The sequence below is a fragment of the Phodopus roborovskii genome, unplaced genomic scaffold (genome assembly GCF_943737965.1).
Source record: "Phodopus roborovskii unplaced genomic scaffold, PHOROB, whole genome shotgun sequence".
Taxonomy (NCBI): domain Eukaryota; kingdom Metazoa; phylum Chordata; class Mammalia; order Rodentia; family Cricetidae; genus Phodopus; species Phodopus roborovskii.
In genome coordinates this window covers 63,121-89,003 of record NW_026125034.1, presented here as the reverse complement: position 1 = coordinate 89,003, position 25,883 = coordinate 63,121, and the positions used below count along the sequence as shown (strand labels likewise).

The following is a 25,883-nucleotide window of genomic DNA, read 5'->3' as shown; positions in this document are numbered from 1 at the left end:
TGGAGTAGGGGTTTTTCAAAACATTTTGCAGCCAATATGTTTACTCGACTTCGCCCGCCATGCAGGGTGATATGGGTATCACCAGTACTCGAAATGGGCTGCAACGGGAGGTCAGAATGGAGCATAGATTTTCCAACACAGCATGTTAGATGAAATGATTTTGTGTACTTTGAAGTGGAAAATTCAATCAGAATTTTCCACACTTTTAGTTAAAGCAACACTGTTACTTATTGATGAAAGGTGGCCTCAGAAAAATGCAGCATCAAACACAAGGGCTCTAGCATATAGTTCCTGGGCATAGTAAGCAGTAACCTTTTTCCCTTGTAATTTAATGAAAACTACATGAGATTTAGAAAATAAAGGCTGCTTAAAATATGTGACTGAGGAATGATTGGGACCTGTGCTGGTGTGTGTAGCATGCATTTGGATAGTATTGGAGCCCTTTAAGAAGTTTGCTTTTCATTTAGAGGTGGTCTTCATGCTTCATGATAAATGGCAATTTCAAGTGCGTAGATAATCCATTTTGGTTTAAATAGAGCTATTTGGAAAGCACCTGAGAGTCCCATCAATAATACAAGAACAGAATAGATTCTCTAAGCTTTCATTGAAGTAGGCTTAGAGTGTATTTAAATTTGTTACTAGTTTTTAATCTGCCTTTCGGTGTGCTGGAACATATATATCAGCATAATAACTTATTATGTGGCTGAATACTTGGCATTCTGCAAAGGCAAAATCCTGGGGTTGCAGTGTCAGATATGTGCATACATATTTAAGATAGACTAATAGCAAAGGGAGAGGGGTTGCTATGGGCCAGACCCATTGCTAGGCGTTTTATGTGCATTCTTTTATTGAATCCTAACAACAGTGAACTGTAATTTCCATTGATGAAGGAAAGTCACAGACAGGGCACATAAGTTGCCCAAAGCCATGGGCAAAAATGAGGCTGGCACTCACCTTGCCATTCAGACTCCTGAGTCTACTGATGCACGGGCCTTGCTGCCTCTTCAGCACGCTCACCCTGATGAGGCCAAGGATGCATGGGCTGGCACTGAGGGTTTAACATCTAGGATCTGTGTATGTATCTCTCAACGGCATGTGATTCTTTCTCGGTCCAGTTTAGCCACAGTCTGGGGGTTTTGGTTGATACACAATTAAACTCAGTGCAGTTCGGCTTGCTTTTTTTTTTTTTTTTTTTTTTTTTTTTCTTTTTTCCTTTTTATACTTTAAAGCTAATATTAAAATGACGGAAACATTTTTTTTTAAAAGTGGGTACAGATTCATCAACTTGTCCAATGAATGAGATGTTTTGAGTGTCCTTGTAGGAACCCCAACCTCAGTAGGGCTCAGGAGTTGTCTGGCACCAAAGTTTGTCACCCCTCCCCCCTCCTCAGCTTGGTGTGAAATTTTATGCAGTGTCATGTGGTCCCGTCATTGTGTGTTCGGCTGTGTTCTATGGGAAAGGATCCAGACTCCGTGATCTCTTTCATTACTTCCAAGGCAATCCAGAGGTTCAGGCACAAGTGCACACACCCTTTCTTCAGTGCAGTGTGTATATCAGTCCATGGTTAAGTATTCCAAAGAGCCTGATAGATGCAGTTTTGTGGAAACCAGAGTGAACACTTCTGTCCACCAGTGTTGCCGGTGGCTGTGTCCATGTGTGGCTACTGTCGGGGTCTAGTGCATAGAAATCTTTCTAGTTTGGATAATAAATAGTAAGCTATCTCCTGAGAGCTCAGATGTCAATGTCCACCCCTGTCAGGGTCCTGGTGATCACCAGGGACCATTTTGACTTTGAAGGGAGGATTGTGTCTTTGCAGGGAAAGAACCAGAAGTTAGTCTTTGGGAAGAAGCAATTAAAACCCCAGAGCCTTTTATTGCTTTTGATGCTTGAAAAAAGCAAAACCTCCCCGCACTGAAATATTCTTCTGCTAATTAACTGTCACAAATGCGATGCCATTAAGCTTAGAGTCTCTTTGGTTAACTTCAAAGTCATTAGTGCACACTGTGAAGCTCCCCCAAATTTATTTTAGGAATAGGAAACAAATTGACAGATCTGTAATCAATGTTTCCAAGACTTGTTTCTGATGAATGGAGGTCTGGTTTGCAGCCTCCGTTTTCATATTCTCTGGGAAACTCAAGGCGTCTGGATTATCTTGACATGTGTTGCGTGTTAGGATGAACAGTTTCAAGGCTGACTGGTAGAAGTCAGTGGGAAGGGCTTTTGGAAGATGTCCAACCAGGGATGTCCTTCTCTGCAAAGAACAGAAAATGAGCTGCTTAAAAGGAGATTTCTTTTTTAACATGAAAATGTTTGTGACAGCATGTCCACAGTGAGTGTGTAGCATTAAAACAGCTTCTTCAAGGACAGAGGTTAATTTTGTCCTGTAATTTTGTCCTCTCTCCACTGTCCTTAATGTAATGCTTTGTGCCTTGGGCAGATCATCATCTAGTTTTCTAGACTCAGCCTCCCTATTTGGAAAATATTGGTAAGCTTACCATACTACAGGATAGTGCCGGAGCTTTGAGGAAGCCAGTAAGAACTCATATAAAACATCCTGGCCCTGTAGTAATGGCCATTTTTGCTAGTCCTGCTAGGATAAAGGTGTGAAGTAGGAGACAGGGTGTCCATCTTTCTCACAGGTCCCAATTCCAGCATGTTTCCGGCTGTGCATTGGAGGAAATACTAAAACTAAAGAACAGGGAAGCAAAAAACTTTAAGTTCTGACGCTTGTGAGTTGGCTCAGCAGTTAAGGGTACATACTGCTTTCCCACAGGACCTGGAGTTTACTTCCCAGCATCCACATTGGGGAGGGGCCTTAGAACTGCCTGAAATCCAAGAGGATCTGCTATTTCTGGGTTCTGAGGGCATCTGCACCCACATGTACATAACCACACACATATACATGGTACACACACATCCCGCATACACACATCACATGCATACACATACCACATAACACGTCACTCTCACACACGCGCGCGCCCACACACACACACACCTCACATAGACACACACCACATTCTCTTTCTCTCTCTCTCTCTCACACACACACACACACACACAGAGAGAGAGAGAGAGAGAGAGAGAGAGAGAGAGAGAGAGACCACATACACACACACTTAAAAAATAAAATAAATCTTTAAAAAATATTTTTGAAAATGTCAGATTCTGTACTCTGTCACAATAGGATCTATTACTTCCTAACTGAAATACATCCAAATCAATTGTTTCTGCTACTGAGCCATTTCTCTTTACAATAAATTTCAGCACTATTAGAGGCTTACGTTCACATTATCGATTATTTGAATATGTGAGGCATTAATCTCCATGGCCTGCATCCATTTTGCATGTATATTTTGTGCCGATTTTTGCATTTAGATAGAGAGCAATAGCTTGAAGAAAGTGGACTTGTGGATATTGGCTTCATGTAGTTTTTCAAGCGCTCCCTTGAGCTCATCTACCAATAAATTTGTATACTAAAACAGGCCTTCAGAATGGTGACTGCTGGGTAAACTTCGAGGAATCCTTAGTAAATACAAATGCTTCATCTCACCAGAGTAATACCTCTGTCCCTGGTCAGACAGTAGGTAGCATCCTGCCCTGTTTCTAGGTTCTATTAAAAAAAAAAAAAAAAAAAAAAAAAAAAAAAAAGCCTTTTTCTGTTTGTATTAAGGTTGTCTGTAATTTCAGTGGAACCTTTGAATTACTGTCTGATTCTTAAAAATCAGCTCATAAAAGGATATTGATTTTTTATATTAGGGGCAGTTGAATTGACTGGTCTTTTCGGATGGAGCTTGGAATCCAGTGTCAGCAAAACTTGTCTGAAGTCTGACTTGAAACACAGCTATTTAAAAAGTGTCCGGAGTGATTAGTGGTCCGCTGTGGGTGGGGCAGTGATTTGGGTGTAAATAAATGAGAGAGTGGAAGGTAAGAGCAAAGTTCTGCCTGGCAGGGTGCTTTCTAATTGCTTCGTTTTCATTCCCTGGCATCGCTATCCGCTTCTCTCCCAAGGCATTTTCCTGGGTAATGAGAAGACTTTGAAATCAAATAAGGCGTTTGAACCCTGAAGATGCTTGCCACAGTGCTGATGGAGAATTCTATAGGTCTATAATGATTCTAAAAGGTGTCTCATATCCACTATATTAACTATCTTCTTAGGAGCTTATGAACATTGTAGCTTTTATTGATTCCAGAGAATTGGACCCAACAGTAAGCAATAAAAGTCGATGGTAACTTTCTTCCCATATAGGGGCTCGCAGATCAATATTTTGAATTTACTGTAATTTGCTGGTAATGGATGGGAGGACTGAGGGCATCGCAGGGCCTTGTGGGGGCACAGCTGTGCAGTGTGGCCTTTCCATCTCGGCTCACTGTGGGTCGTAGGTTTGCCCCGCTAGCAAGAATCACAGTTAAGTGGCAGGGGTGATGCGCCTATCTGTCAAAAAGGGTTCATAAATCCATTCTGACGTCAGAAAGAGAAGTCAGATCTTGTTCACGGTGACCTTACTTTTATGCCGAGGCTGGAGGAACTTCCAGGTTGCATTGTCTTAAAAGTCAGTTCTGTGCAACATCTCTCATTGTTGTTTGATGTCCAGGCAGAGGGGTGTCCCTCTTAATGCGGTAACTGGGGGTGTCTCTGCTGGAGTCTTCACTGGACCACAGCCAGTTTCTTCTCGGGACCGTCAGGGTGAAGGTGTGTGGGCTGTTGTTCTTGACCTTGAGCCATGTTGTCCAGGCCCTTGTGCCCTGCCTGCGTCCCTCGGTGAGTCTGAGCATATACTTAGGAGGAAGGTGCTGGCATCTAGGGTGTTGGGAGCTGCCAGCGTGGTAACACTGCTATGGTTCTGAGTGTGCCCTGGGATAAGTTGTACCAACCTGGTTTTGTAGCTCAAGAAACTGGGTTGTAAAGGAGGGGAGAGGAGGGTTCTTCAAGGCATTGCTGTGGGTTGGAATAGTTCGTCTTTTTATATGTGACTGATTTATGTTTTATTTGTGTGATGTATGCGTGTCTCTTTATCCCCCTGAGGCGCATGCATGCGCACATGCGCGCACGTGTGTGTGTGCGTGTGCGTGTGTGTGTGTGTGTGTGTGTGTGTACAAGAGAGACAGCCTCAGATTATGTTCCTTGGATACCATCCATTTTTTCTTTTTGAAAAAGGACCTCTCAGGTCAATATAAGAAGGGACCTCCCAGTTCCAATGGGCCAGGCTGCTTGGTCAAGTGAGCCCTAGAGTTTTATTTTCTTGTCTCTGTCTCCTCGGGGATTTTAAGTATATCTCATCTGTTTATTTTTCTTTTTGGTTTTGTTTTATATTTTTTACATGAGTTCTGAGGATTGGCCTCAGCTTCTTGAGCTTCAGTGGGCTATCACCCCAACACAATAAGTATACACAATAAGTATATCTTTAAGCATTAACCTCAGTGGAACCAATTCTTTCCTATTGTAGCTTCTTTTGATAAAAAAAAGCTTGATTTTCCCAATGACTCAAATTAGTCTTCATAAGTTTTAGAATTGACATGAAAATTTTCCCTATAAAGAGTTCTTTTGTTCTTGGGGCAGCTGAGCACACCATATACAGTATGACCGTGGGCTAGAAGCTGTTAACCTCGAGGAAGCTCATGCACATTGCATGGCACCTAGTAAACACTCAGTGAAGGTGAAGCTGTCAATCACGTGTGTGTGCCTTGTTCTTCAGCAAAGCCCCGCAGAGAAACCTGTGAACTTGGCCTTCTAGTGAACATCTCCTTGGTAATACTGAGAACACATGTGCCTAATTCCCAAGCTTGATGTTTCGACATCAAGGGCATAATGCGTCAGGAAGTATCCCAAACCACAGTAATTGATTGGAGAGGAAGCCTGTTTCACTTGCTCATTTACTTAGGGTTAGCTGATTATTGGGCGTGTTACGCCTTTTCGACTGGAGCAAAGTCCGTGTTAAAAGTAACGTGCTTGCAAGACTGTGCTTCAAATAAAATCAGGGTCTGTAAAAAGCAATTTAAGTGTGAAATTTGCTTAGAAGAAGCTGCCCAAGTCAGTTGTGCCTCTCATTTCAGAGAGATAACTGGCAGGGTGTTAGCCACTCTGAAGCCCCTTGGGAGGCGCTGTGAGGGGAGCAGACAGGTGCAGATAACACCCAGCTATGCCCTGGTAAGCAAGGACACTTTCTGTTCCCTGGACTGGGCAGGTGTGGATTTGTGGGTACACTAAGACATTTGCCACCATTCCTTTGTTGGTCAAACAGAAATAATAGTGGTGAGTGAATGAGCCAGTGTTTGTCCACATGCAGTAAGTCAGTTATATTTGTGACATATGCGGGTTTAGTATAGACACCCAGTAGCTACCGTTTGCATGAAAGCTGTAGAGTGGGAAAGGGGTTTGTCATGATGGATGCTAACTTCTCATACAAGCCTGGGATACCGGCTTTGCCAGTCTCTTCCTCTGCGGCCCATTCTCTGGGCCCTGTTAATAGCTTACACATTGCTCTATCCCTCATCCATTTCAGACTTCCAGTTTTTCTCATCTGGAACCTCCTCCCCCGTGCTTTTACGCCCAGAAGCCCCCCTTCCTCGTGTCCTTGTCCACCCTGTCTGTTCTGCCCTTCTGAGAAGCACAGCATGTCTTCTCACTCCCTTGTGATGCTGTGTGCTCGGTCCTGTCTTTAGCCTGCCTCTCTGCTTCCTGCCTTCCTCTGCCTCATCCTTGGTCCTGGCTCAGCTGTGCTACCAGGTTGCTAGAATGAGCCTCTAAGACGTCCCCATTCATTTGCCATCTTGTGAGCCGAGCAACACCCTAATGCTGGAGTGGAGCTTTCTTGAATGTGTCACCTGGCCACTTCTCCCGTTGAAGTGCTCCAGGGAGTCCCCCTTGCCTACAGGATAAATGTGGGCTCTTTGAGCCCAGTGTATAATGGGGCTACACCTCTGCCTTTGCACTCTGACCTATTGAGTTTTCTTTCTTCTCTCCTTCCCAGCCATTGTCCGGCTTCACCCCTATCCATCCTGCACTCCAACCCTCCTTTGCTGCAGTACTCCTCAGCCTGCTCTGAGGCTGCCTAGCCAGTGCCCAGAACTTAAAGCAGAAGGAGCACATGAAGCAGACACGAGCAGAGTATTGTGTCCCTTTTGAATCATAAAAACAAAACACAACTGGTTTAAGCAACAATAGACTTCTTTGGCTCACATATCCTGAAAGTCCAGCAATATGCAAGGCTGGGTCCATTGTTCCACAAGGGTCTCCTGGTGCCTTATTTCTCCCCATCTTCCTCATCTATCTCTGATGCCCATCACGAGCTCCCCACCTCTCCTGTTAACTCTCTTGGATGAAGCACATGAACTACTTCCTGGAGCTCTCTGAAAGAAAACAAAACAAAAACAAAAAAAAAAAAAAAAAAAAAAAAAAAAAAAAAAAAACAAAAACCAAAAACAAACCATCATATTACATCTACTTTGCCCAGGCTGGGCCAAATGCTATCTCTCAGCTCATTACTTTGGTCAAGGAAAATGAGCTTTGCTACTTGCTTAATTTAGTCAGAGCTTCTACCATAAAACTATTTCCATTGCTACTTAATAGTTGTAATCTTGCTATTGCTATCAATTATAGTGCAAATACCGGTGTTTCCTGAGTGTCTTAGGTGGCCCCTGTGAAAGGATCATTCGACCCCCAGGTTGAGACCCACTTAGAGGCTAAGGGCTGTGTTGGCTGCACCAGAAGTTGCCATCTTTTATAACAGGGGACATTAAATGTGCAAGGAAGAGTGCTAACCCTCTTCAAAGGAAAGCCAGCACCCCTGCCCTTCGCTGTTGAATACATTGAAGAGTCCTCCCAGGCCTTTTCACACCGCATTTTACACTGAGTGGAGTGCTTTATCCCCAGAGCTGGCATGGTCCCTGCCATGTCAACCTTTACTAAAAAGTGTGTGATTGAATAAAGGAAACCCATTTCACCTGCTTTAAATCCCCAAATGTGCCCTTGTCTTCACCCTTGACAGAAGGTTTCTGCCTTCGCAGTAACTGAATTTACAGAACCACAAGTGAATAACTTCACTTTAACTTCACAAAGCTGATGGCCACTTTGTCCTCCTCCTCATCACCATCACCATCAGCATCACTGACAACCTCCCCTTGCTTGTGTTTTTATTCAACCCTTTTTCTCAGCCCCTCAAGCCACCCCTGTGGCCTACTTGCTATGGTTTGGGATGTGGTTTCTTGGTGCGTTCCCCAAAGGTTCGTGTCTTGAAAGCTTGGTCCTTGGCATGTCAGCATGGAGAGAAGAGGAGGCCTTTAAAAGGTAGAACCTACCGGGAAGTAACTAGGTTATCATGGATGCTGTACTCACAGGACAGGGTGGTGTGGCCATATGCAGGATCCTTCTGCAAGAGGGATTACTTCTTATGGGTCCTTGGGTCCTACAGGAATGGGTTATTATTTTTAAAAAGGGGGGGGAGTTATACTGGCTCCCTCTGGCTTTCTATCTCACCACATGCTCTGTTCTGCACATGCTATAGCCATGTTATCATCCACAACGGGGCCAAGAGGTGTTCTCACTTGGATCAGTAACATTCCAAAGTGTGAGCTGCACAGACCTCTTAGGTTTAAGAATTATTCCACCTTAGGTATTTTGTTGTAGCAATGGGAAGTGTTCGATACCCTCTAATTTTCCCCACAAATATAGGTTGGGAAATGGTACCCGATGCCATATGTATGTGCGTGCTGGCGTGCATGTGTGCGTGCCTGCATGTGTGTGTGCGTGCGTGCGTGCGTGCGTGCGTGCGTGTGTGTGTGTGTGTGTGTGTGTGTGTGTGTGTGTGAGCCTGTGCGTGTGAGCTGAGGCCAAAAGAGGACACTGGGTGTCCTGCTCTGTCACCTCCCTCTTGAAACAGGGTCTCTCCATTGAGTTTGGAGCTGGGCTGGCAGCCAGCAATTCTTCTGGGGCGTATGCACTCACACCTGGCTTCTTAGGTAAATACTGGGGATCAGAACTCAGGTTCTTGTGCTTATGTAGCAAGTATTTTGTCCTCTGCTTCATACGTCCCCATGTATGACCTGGAATGCAACTGCTGTGCACGTCCTGGCGTTTTGAACTCTCCCCCAAAGGAAAAGAGAAACAGCAGCTAGCTGTCATAACCCTTGGTGACAAGATAAAGATGCTGGTGACTCAAGTAAGGCAACAGCAGGAAGCTCAGCAACATGGAACCTCCTCCTTTCTGGAAGGTTCTGGGGGTTCGTTCGTTCAGCTCATTGCTATTTGGTTTACTTTCAGGGTTTGGGGGAAGCAAACTGCGTCGTCTGTAAGTCTCTAACTCCATCTTGAAGGAGTTCCCTGGGCATGAATTTGGTGGCTTTGGCACTACTGCTATTTGCGCCTGTGATAGAAGCTCCTATCCCTTTTTATTGCCCACTTGGCAGCTAGAGCAAGAGACCCAGAAGCAACCATATGACATAGGAACCTGCCACAAGCCATGAGATAAAGGTGTGGGGGCAGTTAAACCTGCAGGAGGCGCTCTCTGACATGTTTCCCTTTCAGGTACATTAACTGTAGTGTTCTTGGACTTGAACTTCCAGGCTCTGACCTGGTTTCTGACACTGTCTGCCATAGAACGTGCTGGTTTGGGCCCACACAATCTTTACATGTCAGCTCCTTTCCTTTCTGTTGCTTCGAAGAGACCCAGCTACTGCTAGCGTGGTACCTCCTTCATGGTTCTCTGTGGGTCTGCGTCCTGCCCATCTCATCTCCTTCTTACAATGCTTCTCTCTTTCCTGCCTCCAGGGTTATTGCTCTCTGTACCATCCTATGTTCTGAGGATTCCACAGTCTGTTCCTATTCCCAGCCTCTTTCTTGAGCCTAGATTTATCCGTCCATCTATCTGCCTAGGCAGACACTTAAGTTTGACAGGCCCATGTAGACAGTCTTGACATCATATTCATGCTAAGCTTCTCTTCCATTGAATCTGTGTACCTCTGGTCCCTAATTCTGATTTCTCTGTATGTTTTCTTTAATGCCCCACATCTGGCTCTTTGTACAGTGTAGACGCATTCATCATAGAGGAGTACCCCATGCCATCTTCATTACTGGTTCTACAGTCTCCTCCCATCTAGACCATTTCTATAGTTTTCCAAATGGCAGTATTAAATAAAACCTTCAAATAAGCTTGGATATTTTAATAATTACTTGTTTATCCCTTCCCTCCATCATCCCCAGTATCCCCCAATTACTTTACTTTAATTGGGATGGGGTGGTAAATTGAGATTTTTACAATATGATAGTTCAGAGAATTCCTGTATACCCACGTTCCAACTTCCCCAGAAGCCAACCTAGCATGTTATATAACCTTGATACACTTGTCAAGACTAGGAAGGTCACACTGGTGCTTTACTAACCACTTAACTACCGACAGGTTTGTTGATTGGGGTTTGAAGACAGGGTCTCTCTGTGTAGCCCTGACCGGCTTGGAGCTCATAGAGACTCGCCTGTCTCTGTCTCTCAGGTGCTGGGATTAAATGCTTGGTGACCTCGTCCAGTTCCCGGTTCATCTGTGTTTTGTCACTGGGCTGTGAACTAATGTACTTTCCATGATCCAGGTTCCAAGCCCAGATTCTATACTGTGTTTAGTCATCCTACCTCTTTAGCGTACTCTGATCTCTGATGGTTTCTGAACTTTGTTTTACAGGCGTTGGGGATGGCTCTCTATTTATGAATGCATGATGCTTTTCCATAATGACAGTGGAGTTAGGGAATTTTAGGAAGACAGCCAAAGGGTGAATGAAGTGACCTCTCCCTCCATCAGCGGGTACTTGAAATCAGCAGGACCTGTCCCTGTGATGCTAAATGGTCATTTGGTCAGGGAGGTATCTGCAGAGGGCTCCTGGAAGGGGGTCACTAGAGTCCCTGATGCAGCCCTCCTCAAGGGAAGGCCAGTCAAGTGCTAACATGGTGGAGGGGGTAATCTGCAGCACTGGGTGGGCATCTCCCTTCTCCGGTACCACGTCAGTTTACTGATCTCTTTAAAGATAGCTCAGAAAAATGTGTAGTGACGTCACTTTGTGTATAGATAGGCACCCAATATTTAAACACGGTAAATGTCTTTTAGAGTACACCTGTGAGGACTTCTTAGACATACACAACATTGCAGTTTGCCGTCTATGAATGAAGCAAACCGTTTTCCTTCTCCCCCCGGAGGCTGAGGTGGCTGGTAAAGGCCACTCCCTCGCTGGACTTCTCTAGTCATCCTGAACTCTGCCTGGGTTCTCATCTTAAATTTGAGGTGACATTTGAATCCTCAGTCTGTCAGTATGCCTTTTTTTTTTTCTTTGAAATAGGGGTTTTGCTATAGCCCAGAGTGAATCAAGACATCCCCCTGCCTCAGCCTTGTTACCGTTGCGGTTACGTGTATGAACACTGTGCATGGTCAGTGTCGACCTTATCAAGAGATGTCAGGAAAAGACAAGTCTCAGAAAAGATTACTTATACCTTATGCTAATTTTCAACGTAGCTATTTAGCATTCTTAGAAGCAGAACAAAGAATATGTGAAGAAAATAATGATAAATAGCATTCTAAAATATATTAAGCCAGTGACTCACGGCCTATGAACCCAGCACTTGAGACACTCAGGTAGGAGGATTGCCATCGGGGGCTACAATCTCATACCCCAACTCAAAACAAACAAGGCAAACAAAGCAGAAAACAAGCCTAAAACAAAGTCAGAGTGAACGGTGGTGTCCATGAAAATACTATTATTTTTTAAAAAAAAAAAAAAACTTTAATCTTCTTAAATGTGTTCTTAATCTGGAAATAAACACGTTTAGCTCAGATAGATGCTTCTTGCCCCTTTCATTTCATTTGTAGCCCACTCCCCTCCCCCAACGTCGAGTTCCTGCCTAATACAGATTTAACACATGCCCTGTATACCAAATTCGAGCTTTGGTTTATGGCCTGGGCCAGTGCCACACGTCTTACCTAATTACTTATGTATGTGCTAGTGCCCTTACCCTGACATAAAGAAATCAAATGAAGACACATACATGGAGTACCATGGGGGCTTAGGCAGTAAAATGCCCCGACGCTCTTCGTTTATGTCTGACCTGTGCTGACTTATTAGCGTGTGGGCTCCGTACACGAGGGCAGTAGCTGCTGCCTGCTCGGCCTGCAATTGCTGACCCCCGTGGTGTTTGCAGACTGCTGTTCACAAGGTCTTGGCCATAGCACATTCATTTCACTCACTTTATTACCATCACATCTGATTCCAATTTGCTACCAAATTGAGTTTCCCATCCTAAGCCTGACATTGGAGCCGTCCGGTGGATTAGCTCCTTCAGCTTGGTTAGCATGGTGGCTTCAGGTCAGCTGACAGTGGCCTATTAAATGTCCTCTGTTCCTCCTCGTGCTGGAAGCTCAGGCTCCAGCTTGTGGGGCAGGGCAGCTATGGGAGGCACTGTGATGTTTCTCCTTTTTTAGAACACACGACTCCAGATCTGTTGGAAGGGCTACTGATTAAAACCAGTGTGTTCTTATCCCCTTATCTGGCTATTTCAGCAGTGTTTGTTTTTGTTGTTTGTCTGTTTATTTATTTATTTATTTTCTGAGCACAAAACGGCCGGTTTATGACGGGTCACTTCAGGGAATCTGACTGACGGAACCATTGCTATCTTATTCACTTGTCCCTGAGAAGACTCTTCCGTCTTCCCAGTCTCCTGTTTGCATGTATGGTTGATGTGGCACCTGATTTATTACTCGCTTGCTCCCACTAGTAAATCCTCTAATATCGTCTGTGCTGCCATCCAAACAAGTTTCTGCCACGGAAGTGGTAACTTTCTGGGCTCCAGGCATTTGCTGTACAGGGAGTTTCAGTTCTTTCCTAAAGGACACAATCTGATGAATCATGACTGTGAGAGAGTCCTGAGAGAGAGAGAGAGGGAGAGAGAGAGAGAGAGAGGAGAGAGAGAGAGAGAGAGAGAGAGAGAAGAGAGAGGAGAGAGAGAGAGAGGAGAGAGAGAAAGAGAGAGAGGAGAGAAAGAGAGAGAGAAGAGAGAGAGAGAGAAAGAGAGGAGAGAGAGAGAGGAGAGAGGAGAGAGAGAGAGAAGCCTAAATACAAAACCAAAGATTCCTATAAAGAAAATTGTTCGGTGGTGTTCTGTGAGCATTTCAGCCCCGAGGAGACTATTCTGGGGAAAGACTGTCCTCTTGTCTTGGGTTAATGAAGGTGCATTTCCGTTTCAGAATCAGGAAGCCAGCCTTAGCAAACACTATAATTTCTTGGGGGGTAATCAAGGATTTAAGGGGACACGATGTAAAAAACAAACAAAGAGAATGTTTGCTGTGTGGGCGGAGATGCTTCGTTTCTGGAATTACCGATTGTTCCCACAGCACTAACCGGGGATGTGTTATGGGGACTCCATATGCCAGCACCTTTGTATCTGAAGTCCACGTCACAAATCTTCCCTTGCCTCTCCTCGGGTGCTCTCAAAGCCATTTTCCGTAAGCTGTGCTGGAGTAAATTGCACTGTTTAGAAGTGATGTCTGAGGCCCTTGTCCTTGAGGAACATTCAGGAGCCAATAAAAATAGAGGATAGACAGTGTCAGTGTGAAGCTGGAGGGGATTCTTTTCCAAGAAAGTGTTGGAACCTCTGGAAGACACCAAATAAATGAGTTTTCTGAGGATGAACAACCAGATTTGGGCTCCTCTCATTTTGAAGTGCACTGCATTTTGAGTTTGAATCTGCTGCTGACTCACAGCTTCCTGTTCTTTAACTATTGCCATCAAGTAATTCTCCTACAGGAGTGGGCCTCCAGACCATCCGTAGTGGGTGGAAGTATTTCTGAGTCAGGATTTTGTGTGTGGTTTGCTTGGCTCACTTGCCTGGTTGTGGTTTCCTTCTTCCTTGCCTCTCTGTGAAGATAATGATCTTAATTTGAGATAAGTGTGAGAGCATACTTTAGAAATATCAACACTCTGGTAATTGTGACTGTCTGGCTTACCTTTTAGAGGTTCATTAACCTACTTTTCAGTACCTAAGTAATAAATGCCATTTGTTTTGAGAACTAATTCCAGAAGAAAACCCTTTGCAGGCTCTCCTTAAAATAACAAAGTATAGTATTTGGTATGCATAGTATTTTGCCTGAATTTGTTTCCTTGGAGGGTAAGTTGGCCTGATTTAATAATCTGATTAAGTTGCCCTTTTCATTTCAACTTTCACTTAATTATAATCCTCTGAAATTTCTCCTGCTTCTATATATTTCTTTTCTAGATATGTCCCCTGGTTCTACTGACTTTCCTCAGTCATAGGGCAATGCGATTCAGCTCAGTATTTTATGGAAGTTGCTTTTTTAAAGGTCGAATGGTTTTATGCTACAAAATCAGATACATTGCTTGTCGTATAAACCAGCCACTTCAGACCTCTCTTCTTGTTTAACAAGAGCTGTTTTGGGCGGGATTCAAAGTAAAATTATGTCATCAAAGTCTTTGGTGTCTGGACGAGGCCAACTCAGGTCTGATAAAGAATGTCCAAACTTGCTACTTGGCATCCTGATGACTTCAGCTGGTGTGGCATCTCCCATATACATTTTCTCTTTTCTTTTACAGAAGGAGCTGAGCCTCCCTCGAAGAGGAAGCCTGTAAGTAGAAGTCTCTCTTTCCTTGCTCTTTTCCTGTAGTTTGTAATGTGATCATTTTCTGAATTGTTGCTCTTTGATGTCGATTAAAAAAATGATGAGCTACCGAATCAACCAAACAAAATAACCTGAATTTATTAATAAAAGTGAAAGAGTCATGATTTCATTATAATTTGCGGGAGGATCCTAAGTTTTAAAAATGCAAGCAAAGAATGTGATTTAAACTACAGATGATACAGGTAACCTTAGCCAGAAGTTAATGATTGGCCATGTATTCTGAAAATCTCTGGCTGTTCTTTATGTTACGGATCTTTTTGTCTTTGAGTTTTCTGTACTCCCTGCTCTTAGGTCCAGGTTTTACCGAAAGGGCACAAGTAATACTTCTATTCAAAGAGTAGATTTGCAGCAGACCTTCTTGGTCATGAGTCTCCAACTTTCTCTTTTAAGGCAAATTCATATTTGCACAAACAAAACAAAACAGTTATATTAATTTGCATGTTATGTTGGTAGTCCCAGCACTCGGGAGGCAGAGGTAGGTGAATCTCTGTGAGTTCGAGGGCAGCCTGGTCTAAAGAATGAGTTCCAGGACAGCCTCCAAAGCAATGCAGAGAAATCCTGTCTTGAAAAACCAATAATAATAATAATAATAATAATAATAATAATAAATATTTCATTTACTACCTACAGGCTAACAGCTTTTTTAAAATTTTTTAAATTTATTTTTATTTTATTTGCATGTATGTCTGTGTAAGGGTGTCAGACTTGTAGTAACAGATAGTTGTGGGTGTTGGGAGTTGAATTCAGGTCCTCTGGAAGAGCAGTAAATGCTCTTAACCACTGTACCACCTCTCCAGCCCGGCTAATAGCTTTCTTAACATGAGCAGCATTCTATACGGGCTGAATTTGAACTCTTTGGATTTTCCTTTTGGTTTGTGTTGAAGAAATCTATGGTGCAGTTCCTCTTAAAGTTTTTAATTTTTAAAGATATTTAGAATGTAAGCTATAAGGAATATTTAAGGTAGGATTTACTGAGGAGAAATAAAACAAAACAAAAAAAACTATATGGCAACTATTGTCATCTTTTGGGTGAAATTTTAAGAAAATCTCAGACTTTGTATGTAGGAACCTAAACAGCATCATCTGTAAACATTTTATTTCCTTTCTTATTTTATTGATTGATTGATTGATTGATCTATTTATTTATTTATTTTTGAGGCAGGGTTTCTCTGTGTGTCCTTGGCTGTCCTAGAACTTCCTTTGTAGACCATTTCATGTCTTTTCCTTTTCCTTTTCCTTTTCAAAACAAATTCAGACTGCCAGGTGAATAAGGAATTACTTTTCCTGCAGGATTTGCCTCTGCTGTCACCAGTTCCTTAGCCTCATCCCTAGCTGGAGGCTAAGGGCTTGGTCCTTAGTTAGCAAGTGCCCTTGGGATTGAATGCTTCCTTTTTCTGCATCATGGTTAGGCACCTGTTCCCAAACGTCAAACCTTTGACATTTCTCATCATAAAGGGAGATCAGAGGTGAGAAAAGTAGGTAGAAAACTCAATGAGATGTCATTGTAGGCAAACACTCCTATTTTCTCTCTATTGTTGATTTAGTTCTTAAACACTCTGGGTTTTTCCTCTATGGTTTATTTGAAATTTTGGAACTTTGTTCAGATTTGGTTTGGTTCACAGTAATGTTCTTTGGATTTGTTAGCATATTTCCAGTAACTACTGGAAGCTCAGACAACTTAAGGAATGAAATCCATTTTGTCTATGTAAGAGCCATATGTTGCTTTCACAGTGAAATCTCAGCTCTGTTAATGGTAGCTGATGGCCCTGAAGGATGTGAAAACACATTCTAGAGAAAGTATGTATTTCTTCACTTGAGAAAATGGAACCATTAATAATGAAATGAGTATATTTGGAGTCTTGCTTTGAATTATACAGGGCATTTAAAGTCCCTTCTTTCATAAAAATCAATTGATTTATTTCGTGGAAGAATGAATCAAGTCAGACAGGTCAACACAAAGCTACCTACTTCAGTGAATTTTGTTAAAATTAATATTTCCAAACGAATCACCCCCCTTAATAAACACAATTTTATATTTGCCAAAGTTACCCTCAAAGAATTCACAGTGCCTGATGTGACTGTTCAGAACCCCGTGGCCCTCAGTATCCTCAGTGGATGCCACACAGAGGGCCAGTAATTATTTTCTGCATGCTTGGTCCTTCATGACACTGAGAAAAAGAAATGCTTCTAAAAAACAGTGCCAGGTTCATTTAAATGCAAGGCTAATGAAGGACAGCAGCACATGGCTTTTTTTAGGTGTGGATTTTAGCTGATGCCACAGTACATGATTGCTCTGCCGCCACTTCCTGAGCTTGTTCAGGCCAAAACTGCCTCCTGGTAGTGCCTTCGACTCCTTCTTCTGCTGGAAGATTGTGTCCCCAACCCCCCAACCCTCCCCAACCCTCCCCAACCCTCTCCAACCCTCCCCAACCCTCCCCAACCCCCCTCTAACCCCCTCCAACCCCCCAACCCTCCCCAACCCTCCCTAACCCTCTCCAACTCCCTCCAACCCTCCAAACCCCCTCCAACCTTCCCCAACCCTCCCCAAACCCCCAACCCCCCTAACCCCCAACCCTCCAATCCTCCCCAACCCCCCACCCCCAACCCTCCAATCCTCCTCAACCCTCCCCAACCCCCCAATCCCCCTAACCTCCAACCCCAATCCCCCCAACCCTCCAATCCTCCCCAATCCCCCTGCCCCCCAACCCTCCCCAATCCCCCCAACCCTCCCCAACCCCCCAACTCCCCCCAGGCTCCCAACCCTCCACAAACCTCCCCCAACCCCCCAACCCTTCCCAACCCTCCCCAACCCTCCCTAACCCCCTCTAACCCCCTCCAACCCCCCAACCCTCCCCAACCCTCCCTAACCCTCTCCAACTCCCTCCAACCCTCCCCCAACCCTCCCCAAACCCCCAACCCCCCTAACCCCCAACCTTCCCCAAACCCCCAACCCTCCAATCCTCCCCAACCTCCCATCCCCAACCCTCCAATCCTCCCCAACCCTCCCCAACCCCCCCAATCCCCCTAACCTCCAACCCCAATCCCCCCAACCCTCCAATCCTCCCCAACCCCCGGCCCCCCAACCCTCCCCCAATCCCCCCCAACCCTCCCCAACCCCCAACTCCCCCAGGCCCCCAACCCTCCACAAACTTCCCCAACCCCCAACCCTCCCCAACCCCCAAACCCTCCCCCAACCCCCCTCCTGCTGTTGGTTGAGTCCCTCTCTTTCCAGTTAGCAGTGAGCAAACTGCACAGGCCTCAGCATAGGCCTTATGTCCTTGCTCCCAAAGCCACCAGCAGCTGAACTTGTCAGAGGGGCTGTTCCCTCAAAAGGGGCCACTTTAGTTTGATGAACCTGCTGCTTATAATTTTGTGTCTTGAAGGTTTTACTTTAAAATTGCTTTTCCATCACTTTGAAAACTTACAGTATTTGTTACCTTTATACTTTTTGGTATTGTTTTGATAAGCTAAAAATAACTTTTATCTATACAGCCCTAAAAGTGCATGTGTGTGTGTGTGTGTGTGTGTGTGTGTGTGTATTCTGTTTTCTCATGATTGGGAGATTATGAAAGCATATGATATTTCCTAGAAAATATGGTTCAGATCTCCTCTAATGTTTTGCTTGTAATCATTTCCATGGGAGCTAACATGAAGACTGTGACCTTATATAAGTTTAAAAGGTGGCAGAGATGGTTAAGACCTTCATTCTCTAGTGCAGAGAGCAAGAGGCAGGAAAAGCTAGGGAGCTGCCTTCTAGGCAAGATGTTACTAGATAAAAGGTGACCTCAGCTGGGTTCCCCAGAGCCTCTCCCAGCTCTAATCTTCTTTAAGGCCTCAAATCTTATCTCAGCTCCAGATTGCTGTATTAGGTGCATTTTAGCTTCTCTTTTCCATTCAATGGAGGCTTTAGTTCCCTGATTCCCAGAGCGCCTTTTTCTTCCATTTCCTTCCTTCTCTCCCAGCAGTCTGTCAAAGTCATTGGTACAGGGCTATGCAAAGGAGGGCTAAACAGCAGGCCAAACACAGGGATGAACAAGTCCCGGAGGGAAGGCAGCGTTTTACATTATAAAATGTGAAAAGATACAAGGAATTTCTGCCATTTCTGTTAATCCTTACATCACCAGAGAAAAACCAGTTCCCACTATTTTGGCCAAATTGAAGCATGCTTTTATTAAGATACTAAATGCTGATCAGGATGGAATGTGGTCAGTACCACCACTTGGAAACTTCACAGCCCAGTGGCCCTGGGACACATTGTTGGGACTTGTATGGACAAAAGCCCATACATAGGGCGTCATACTCTGCAACTAGGCTTTGTTGTTGTTTTCCAAGAACGACAGCTCCCAGCATTCCAGGAAGTTACCTGGTCTTTGGGCAGGTGGGGCTTACAGGTTAACTTAAGGTCTAACAATTCTAAACACACTTAACTGTAGAATTATAAGGCATGCATGCATGCAAAGTCAGTGCTGTAGGAAATGACAGGGGTAGCTCTTACAGCGAGCTTCTTGTATCGCGTGTGGCTGGGGTGGTAAGTACACAGGTGCTTATAATATTCCATCTTCTTGGTCAGCATTCTTCAAAGGGTGGAAGTGCAGTCCAAGCTTTTAACCAATCCTTTGGCCAGGGTTAAAACTAACTTATTTTTAAAGAAAATCTTTTCAGGATATGAGGGTGTGTCATAGCTGATTTGTTTCTTGGTGGTTTCTTGATCTTTTGTCGAATATTGCCCCCAAAGACTCCAGTTTTTATAATACTTGTAAGTTCCCTGTGTTGGGCCCTGTTGGCTAACTCCAGAAAGTACACTGAACTGTGGATAGGTTTCAGGGTTCTTACGATCGCTTCTGATATGCCGCCTGTAGGTAGGCGAGGACAGAAAAGCGATCATGTTTATGGTGATGAAGGAAGACTTTAAGCTTCAGAATTTGACTCTGGCTGTTCTGCCCGCCCAGCAAGTGCCTGTGATGTCTCCAATATCGCTGTTTGTGGAGTAGACACAAGCTTACCTCCCATTAGTCAGGCAGCCTCCAAGCAGAATACATACATGTATACTGCTGGGGGTCTGGAGCCCCTGTCACCAAACCTGTCTGCTAGGACACAGATCCTGTGGCTGCATGGCAGATTCTATGTCCCTGGTGTCATAAGTTTAGCTTGGGACACACAGACTCCCTTGACGTGGTTTTTGTATTGTTGGTCTCCTATAGAGGCCTTGCCTGACATGTTTAAATGGACCGCTGTCCCAGAGGAGTTTGTTTTCAGGCAAAGCAAGTGGGGGAAAAAAGTGGAAAAGGCAAAGATGTGAACTGATGGATGGTTAGGAACAAAAGCCAGGCGTCCCAGGCAGCTGCCACTTACTTTTAAGGCTCCCTTTGTGTGTTGTTAATTGCCTAAGTAAACAGCTCCCTAGGACAGAGGCTGTCCCTCTCCTCCCCTCCTCCCTTCCCTAGATTGTCTCTGAAGTGCTTAAGCCCTGGAGAGGGGAGCAGGAAACTGACTGGAGCCAGCTCTTCCCACCTCCTCGCCTCCAGCTTTTAAAGGGCTTTCGGATTTCTCCACAAAGCAAAAGAAATTGTATTATCTATCCTGAGCTGCAGATTCTCCCTGCTGTTTAACATGGCCTTCGCTACCTTGTTTGATTACCAGCTTTGCCATGCACTTGCACGGAGACCTGGGAATCTGTGAAATCATGGCAGTTGCCACTTTTTATTTATTTATTTTTGTAGAAGTAAGGAGTGATACTTGGATGGTTTCTGAGTTTCAGATTCTTTGGCCACAAAAGTGTTAGTGATGCCTCTTAAGGGTGCCCAGCAGCAAGAACCTGAAAGAGAAGCAGCTCTAGGAAGGGATGCAGACCTGTTGAGAGCCCGGGGCTCAGTGGCAGTGCGTGCTTCTTTTGTTGTTGTTGTCTGTGTTTGTGTGGGTCTTTTTGTTCTGTTTTGGTTTTTGGTTAGTTAAGGCAGGGTTTCTCTGTAGCCTTGGAGCCTGTCCTGGAGCTCCATCTATAGACCAGGCTGGCATCGGTCGAACTCACAAAGCTCCACCTGCCTCTGCCTCCTGAGTGCTGGGATTAAAGGTGCAGACCACCACCGCCCAGCTGCCTTGTTCTCCTTTAATCACTTGATCTAGCAACAACACTGGCATCTTCATCAACCTCTGTTTGTATTCCACTCACCTTTCCCTTTCACTGTCCTGAACTGAGCTGTTGCCCACCAATGCTGGACCTGGTAGACATGCATACTCTAGAGTCTATATAGTGTGGGGTAGGCCTGTAGGAAGCCCAGCTCCTTATCTATATGCTAAACAGTGTCCATCACCATCCTACCTACTTTGACGATACACATCCTAGAACCAGAAAGTCATTCATGTGGTCCTTGAAGTTATTTTCCCTTTGATACTTTACCTACATGTACCTGCCTTTGGGTACAGCAGAAGTCTCTTAATGGGAGCCTTTTCCTGAGCTGGCCTTGTGTCTGACATCTTAAGTTAAAACTTGGACTCTGGCTGCCTCAAACATGCTAGGCTTGGCCACCCAGTCCCATATGCCAATTGTAAGAGGTAAGTCATTGTAAGAGACAGAAAGGATTTTTTTCAATGTAGCCATACTGGAAATATAAACATAAAAGAGGTCTATGGACATCCAAGTTGATTCTGAGAGTCAGTTTTATTGTTCTTGTAAATCTCTGTGAGAGTGCTAACTTATTATGGCATCCTACATCCCTGCTACCTCTGTTAAGACCTTAGTCACCTAGAGACACTCAGAGTGAGCCAAAGGGAACATCTTTCTCTTCAGAGTCCAGAAATACCACCCACTGATGAACCTCTAAGGGGGTATTTCTATGGCCATCAGAGTTTTTAGCCTTCATAAATTCTGTCATCATAGACAAATATGCTAATATATAATATGGCATATGTCAACAGACTGATTTAAGATGTACCCTCAGATAATCATCATACATTAACAAATGGCTAGTCAGCTAGAATTCTCCCTAGTGAGCCCCAAGAAAGTACAAACTTAGTATTTCTATGATTATGTAATTTATAGAATAGATCCCATTGACACACTCAGTTTTCTGTGTACCTAAATATCTCCTGGTAATTTCCAACACAGAGATCATACACTTCAAACTTTCTTGCCACATCGGTAGATTCCTAAATAATTCAGAAGAGCTCCCGATTTGCTCATGGACCTCCCAAAGATAAGGGGCCCAACCTGCTGTCAGATAACTAGCCAATTGAGATTTTGATAAAGGACCCCAACAGCTCCAAAGAACCATTAAACTAACTAAGAAAGGGAAGGCCATGAAGGGAGGTACAGGCCAGGGAGGACAGGCCAGGGAGAGCAGCAGATCATGGTCATCATCTCACTTCTGCCTCTGCAAGGTGGCCTTATAATCTCTGGAGGGGAGAGCAGTCTTTCTCCTGCAAGATGAACACTCGCTAGTGGATAATTTCCCTTACCCGTGGTGAGGTGTCGCTGTTCCCCTGGGCCGTCAGCCATAGTAAAGGAGATGAACACAAAACGAAGCTCAGTTGTCATGCTTTCCCCATACACTTAGTTACCTGTCACTTCTGGCAAAAGTGGCGAAAGACCTGTCTACAAGAGGTCTGAGATGTTGAAAACTTTTGTTCTGTGAATAAATGCACAAAAGGGAATAATACACTTACCCCTGTCTTACTGGCTGTCTACCTTACATAGGCACAGCCAAGGGCCTCCAGGCACGGATAGGGAATGAGAGTGATGTATATAGAGAGATTGCTGTCAAAGAGCGCGTAGGACCTTGCAAGCAGAGAAAAGTGCTTGTCCTTGGAAGCCAGGGTGGAGCTAAGATGCTGGACTTGAGACTAGAGTGTGTCTTCAGAAAGATGCATTCGAATTGCCTGCATTAGATCAGGGCATTTCTGAGCTTGGGATTCCTCCTCCTGAGACAAGCTAGGTAGTGACCGTCCAAGTCATTGAATTAGCTTGGGTGGATGCAGTTGGTATGTATAGTTCTGTATACTTTTTTTAAAAGACTTAAAAAAAAAAAAAAAAACTCAGAGCATAATGTCTTGCCTGGCTGTTTCACAAAGTAGTTTGGGTGAAATGAGGTTATTTCCAGGATGTAGGGAGGGAGAATCACCTTGGTTTTGTAATAGATTTGAAACAGATTTGTAAGATTTTCAGCAAGATGAAGCAACACCTCCAGAAAGAGGAGGGGCTTAAGTCATGCCAAGTAAAGGACATATAAGCCATATTGGCCATGTGTTAAGACAAATTTATTTTCTCCATAGCCCTCCCCACCCCCACAGATACTGGAGTAAGAAGTCAGAGCATCTACTGTCAAAGCCAAATAGAAGTCCAGTGTCATGTTGGATGTTAGAAATCCAGAAACAAAATGAAGAAAAAATTGAGTGTTGCATTTGAATTAGCATTTAAAGTGGCATGTTTATATAAAGAGGGAGGGTGGTGTAATATATCCCCGTTAAAGAGAAGGAATTCAGGCCGTGGAGAATGTCAGTTGCATTTATATATTTATGGAGCAGCCATTGTGGCATTTGGCATGCATTTGCAGCCTTCCTTCTCAGGCATGAGTTTGTCTGCACTGGGGAGAAGATGCTGGGAAAACAAAACAATGCAGGAGGGGATGCTTCCCTTCAGAAATTAAAGGAGGACCTTCTTTCTGCTCCAGGGGAGAGGGTTGGGTTACCTTGGAAAGGTTTAGAATCACAAAAATCCATATGCACTTCCAAACTTGGAGATTAGAATTGTGGGGGGTGGAGGTGGAGGTGGGGCGGCTGGCAATGTGTAATTGGTAGTATCATTTCCAGCTAAGAACAGCCCTTTTAAAAGGGAGACTTTGGGTTTTAGGTTGGGGAAGCTGTTCTTCTGGCCTTGGGTCCTCAGATGCATGAAGGGAAGGCAGAAACTCCAGTCTGTCTTACTGGACAGTGTGGCCATGGCGCTGGCAGCAGGCACAGACCTTCTCTGGCCTACTGATTTGTAGGAAATCTCCAGACAGGGCTTTGGAGCACTGCCTGGTTTGGAATTGTCTCTGCCGGTTAACCAGTTTCGGGATCTCTAACGCCCCTTCACTTCTGTGTATCTTAGCTTCTCATCTGTAAGATGGGAATACTACTCTATCCTAGAATTGTTCGAAGGGTTCAATTAATACTTGTAAAATGTTTTGATTGTGCCTGGCATGCGGATGTACTATGAGTCTGTCAGTGTTAGGAAATAGGACAGACATACCCATGTCATTCATTTGTAGCCTGTTGGGGTAGCCAAAAATCAAACAAGTAGGCAGCAGAAGTAATCTTTTTTTTTTTTTTTTTTAATTCTTTTAAAAGATGTACTTTTTTATTTTATGTATATGAGTGTTTTGCCTACATGCATGTATGTACACCATATACAAGTCTGGTACCCATGGAGGTCAGAAGAGGACATCAGATTCCCTGGCTTAGGAGTTGCAGATGGTTCTGTGTGGTGCTGGGAACTGAGCCCCAGTTCCTCTCTAAGAGCAGTAAGTATTCTTAACCAACTCCCTGCCTGGAGGAAGTACTCCTAAAGCCAGATGATTTTAGTAGCATTTTCTAGGAGGCTATTTCATGGTATTTTCTGAGGGATGTTGAAGGGGGCAGATGGCCTTATTATGGCTTTGGGTAGGACTTGAACTGTGCACTAAGCTCTGCAATGGTCAACTCTGGTAACCAAAGGTCTCTGCTTGTACAATTGAGACAGACACAGTCATTATGTAACTGTGACTTGAGAGTGCTCAATAGCCCGTTTCATACAACAATACATTCTCCCCCAGTATAGTGTATGGCCCCTGTTTGGAACTGTGCTTTGGGGCAGGGAAATGTTGAGGAACCTGGAAAAATGAAGTCATAGGATGTCAAAGCTGGGAGAATCCTTAAGAGAAGCATTATTTAGACTTCTCTATTTGATCAGGGAAGGTCTAGCAACTAAGAGGGGAGGGGACCTATCGGGTAGTACACTGATGGTGAAACATGAGCAGAATTTGGGGTTCCTAACCCCCCGGGGGCTGGGTGTGATCTTTTCATCTTGAGGCCAGTATGCTTGAGTGTTAACAAGTCCCTGGACATTTGTTCTGTAGATGTTAAGCTTATCATCAAACTCCACAGTGTGGACCAAACGATAATTAGGCTTCACATACTTCATCAGAAAATCCCTTTCAGAGAAGTCCAGGGGAAATGCCTGGGAGAGCAGTTCTTGGCACAGCTCCAGGGACGATGGGAATCTAGAACTGGAAGGAATATATAATTTTTTTTCCCCCAGAAAGAACAACAGTGAGAATTCTGGCTCCCTGCTAAGCAGACCATGAGAAAGAAAGATTGGCCAACCACATCTACTACTACCCAGGCTGCATACATTAACATATCGAAGAACTGGGAATTAATTCTGTTGCTCTGAAGCCATAGCAGAATTGTAAAACAGCAGACTGAGAAACAACCATTCCTCCAGTTGCCTCCTCTCCTGGAACCCCGTGTAGCATGGACCGACTTCAGCTATCCCCAAGAACCTGGTAACCCTACATGATCTGCCAGTTGAGATTACATTTTTATTCCCAGTAAGAAGATAGTTTCATGGACGCCTGGTTGGTATATAGGAAAGTGCTCGTAGTTTCCAGTCCACATTTGGGATGTGTGGATGCTCGGTGGTAGAGCTCTTAACTCATAGCACTGCAAAATTAAAATTACAGAAATAAAGTGGCCAAGTTCCTCCAGCAGCAGCAGCAAGGGTGTGGACTGCCCATCTCCCCTGTGAGGTCCCCTGTGCTCCTTGTATTACTCCCTCCACCTGTGTGCCCCAGCCAGGCATCTGTCACCCTTAGAGATTAGTTTCACTTTCACAATGTTAGGGAATGATCCTGGGAATAGCATCCCCCAGTTTTGATCTGACTTCTTTTACTTACTGTAACTATTTTGAGGTCTATCCACATTCTAACAGATGCCGCATATGTTACTACTAATTCTTTCCATTGCTAGGTAATAGTCTGTTGCTTGGCAATGTCACTGTCTGATTATCCATTCACTTCTGATGACACTTGGGAAGTTGGTCATTTGTGGCCTTTATGAATAAATCTGCTACAGGCTGAGCATCCCCAACCCAGAATCCCCAAGTCTAAAACATTCAGCAATCTGGAACATCTCGCGGTATAAACATTTCGGATAAGAGATGTTGAATCTGTAAATGAAGTGCCCCATCTGTGAGTTTTTACTCT

The 25,883-nt window shown here is 44.3% G+C and overlaps 1 long non-coding RNA gene across 1 annotated transcript in view; it reads left to right on the top strand.

The window, feature by feature from the left end:
• LOC127237706 (uncharacterized) overlaps window positions 1–25,883 on the top strand; it is a 46,497-nt gene that overhangs the window by 17,083 nt on the left and 3,531 nt on the right. The window contains exon 2 of the long non-coding RNA XR_007835896.1: window positions 14,579–14,610. This is a non-coding gene — a long non-coding RNA (uncharacterized LOC127237706). The remainder of the gene's footprint in view (window positions 1–14,578; window positions 14,611–25,883) is intronic.